Raw genomic sequence first — 3,128 nt, forward strand, 5'->3', positions numbered from 1 at the left:
TGAATCTTTATATGAGTAGAATATGAATGTTTTGACATAATAACTAAGAAAGTTACATGAAGGCTATGTTAACCAGTTTGATGGAAGTGTCTTGGATTATGTATGAAAACACCACACTGTACCCCCAAAGTGCATCAATGTACACAGTTGCCATTCAATAAAAAACAAAAAAACAAAAAAACAAAAAAACAAAAACCTATTTATTTTGTCAGATTAAGAGAAAAAATGAGGGCTTAAGCAATCAGGTATCCAGGTTGATCCACCTTATTGAAGAGGAGCATGTGACAGATTTAAATTAGTCTATAAGCATCATAAGGTAGGGAGCATGGCTGTCTTACTCACCAATATATCTTTAGTGCCTGCCATTTTGATTGGCATAGGGTGAGTATATACATATATGTTGGATGAATGAAAAATCAAAAGTGCATTCTTTCAGTTTTTTTATATCCCTTATATCTTTTTTTTAAATTAATAAATCCATGAAGTCTCCTTCCCTCAAACATTATACATTTGTCTTATGTCTTATTATCACTAAGAATGTTGTTTCTTAGCTTAAAAGTGGACTAAAGAAAGCATGACCAGAACAGATTCCACAAGAGTCAAGTCAGGTGATACAATAATCCCTATACACAGGGGAAGTAAAAAATTATTCTGTTTGCATCTGAGAATTCAGCAGTCAGGATCATGAGTAATAGGCAAGAAAGGAGTCCCATAGAAAGCCAATTTGAAAACATTGGCTTATTAATGTACAGAAAACTATAATGAGGATATTTGGAAATCTGATACTCTAATGGTCATGCATGCAGACATCAGCTGGCTATTCAGCTCCCTAGCCATGGTCTGGGGTTCAGGGTAAAGACAGTTATCCCTAAAGAACCATGAACATCCTTGTGATACCAAAGAGGAAAGGAGATGGAGATTTTAGCTTACTAAGTCAGGGCGAAGCATTGCATGACTCAATCAGGAATGGAACTACTGAAAAAATAATACAGTTAGTGTTTTTGAACAAACTTAATATAAACAACTAAAATTATAAATAGGTTAAAGTTTTCACATAAACTGTGAGCTCCTTTAGAACATTGTCTTTTTCTGGTAGCACTTTCAGCAGAACATGTTCACAGGAAGGAGCTGAAGTGTCACCGGCAACGTAATCTAATATTCAGTAAGTAGGAGCAAATAAGAAGCATGGCAGATTGATGACCAGCAATGCTGTTTCAGGCTTATTTTATTACTCTAATTTGTAGTCAAGTTTCCTGCTTGGAGACATGAAAAATTTAAAAATTTCTTATTTCTTGGTCCCCCCATCCACAGGTCTGAGATGGGAGGAAGCCTTTCTGGAGTTCTCAGTCATTGAGGGAAGCTACATGTTGAGTGGAAAGCTTAGAAGAGTGGGCAGACTCAAGCCGTTTGCAGCGCCCAGAATCCTGCCCTGGGGACTGGGTGCTTTAAGACATGTTAGAAGCTGTGAGAGATGAAGAAACAGGATACTCAGAATAGAGTTTTCAAATATGGGAAACACAGGGGTCTATTGCTAGTTTGTGGGGTCCAGTGGGTGGCCCAGATTGCTTGTTCTACTCAGCTTTTATTGAAGGCTATTTTCTCATTAGCCCAGAAGGTAAGCCAAGGAAGGGAACAAAAACATCATCAGTTTCTCTGAGTAAGCATGACAGCTCTTATTCTAACTATACTTATTAACTATAAGGGTCTAAGCAGCCTTGAGAAAACTGAAACCCAAGACTTGTGTGGGGGCAGCTTCCTGTCTGTGGTCACACACACAGATTCCTTGTGGGAGGTTAATCCTAACTAGTTTTCTGTGGAGTACATGCCACTGGTGTCAGTCTCCTCTGAAGAATCAGTGGGAAAGAGAAATTTTCCTCTTATTTCCAATCCAGAGATGTTTTCCTCTGTTGCAAGGGTACACAAGCCCTCCTGCCCATATTCAGGGCTCAAGCTGCTCCCTTGATCTCTGCCCTGGCTATAAGGATATGGTGGAGCTTAAGGAAATGAAGGAGACAATCAGGAAATGTAAAGATGCAGTAGAAAGTATCAAAACTAGATTAGACCATGGAGAAGAAAGAGCCCCAGACCTAGAGGATAAAGTTTTCGAGTTAACCCAGGTAGTTAATGAGGCAGAAAAGAAGAGAGAGAAAGCAGAACAGGTGCTTAGAGAACTACAAGACTCCTATAAAGTTTTCAAACATACATATGATGAATAAGTATTCATGTAGCAGAAGAAGATTGTCCCAAAGGAATGGAAGCCCTACTTGAGACTATTATGAATGAAAACTTCCCAAGTTTTGCTAAAGATCCTCCTTTCAGATGGATATTGAACTCTGGGTCATCTCAACTCAAACAAAGCCTTTCCCAGACACAGTGTAATGAACATGTCGAAAGTCAAGATGAAAGAAAAAATTATACAAGCAGCCAGGAGTAAGCACCAACTGACCTGCAGAAGCAGTGCCATTAGGATGAGAGCAGATTTTTTAACTGAAACCTTCCAAGCCAAAAGAACATGGTCACACACCTTCAACATTCTTAAACAAAAACAATTTTCAGCCCAGAATTCTGTATCCTCTAAACTAAGCTTCAAAACTGATGGAAAAAGCAAATCTTTTGCCCTATTTCCTTCGTGCTTGTATATCTGCAACAGATACAAGATCATTCACCAGAATAAGACCATTCTACAGGAAATACTTAGACCTATTCTCAACACTAATCACCACAAAGAACCACCAGCAAAGTAAACACCTCAAAGCTAAAGGTCAAAATGTAGCTTCCATAATGGCACAAAAGATAAAACTTCACAAGGAACTTTCACAAAATAAGATAGATAGAACTCTACCACACCTATCCATTCTCTCAATGTCAATGGACTGAATTCACCACTGAAGAGGCACAGGCTGGCTGATTGGATAAAAAAGCACAAGCCATGAATATGCTGTCTCCAGTGGATAAACCTAGCCTTGAAGGACAAATCAAAAGACTCAGGGTTAAGGTATGGAAAACAGTATTTCAAGCAAATGGAAATCAGAAGAAAAGAGGAGTTGTAGTGTTATTTTCAGATATAAGCAGATGAGAAGCTAATCAAGGACATAATCCCCTTCACAATAGCTTTAAAAAAAATGAAA

The sequence above is a fragment of the Otolemur garnettii genome, unplaced genomic scaffold, assembly GCF_000181295.1.
Source record: "Otolemur garnettii isolate 467f Iridium unplaced genomic scaffold, OtoGar3 scaffold00004, whole genome shotgun sequence".
NCBI classification, from domain to species: Eukaryota; Metazoa; Chordata; class Mammalia; order Primates; family Galagidae; genus Otolemur; species Otolemur garnettii.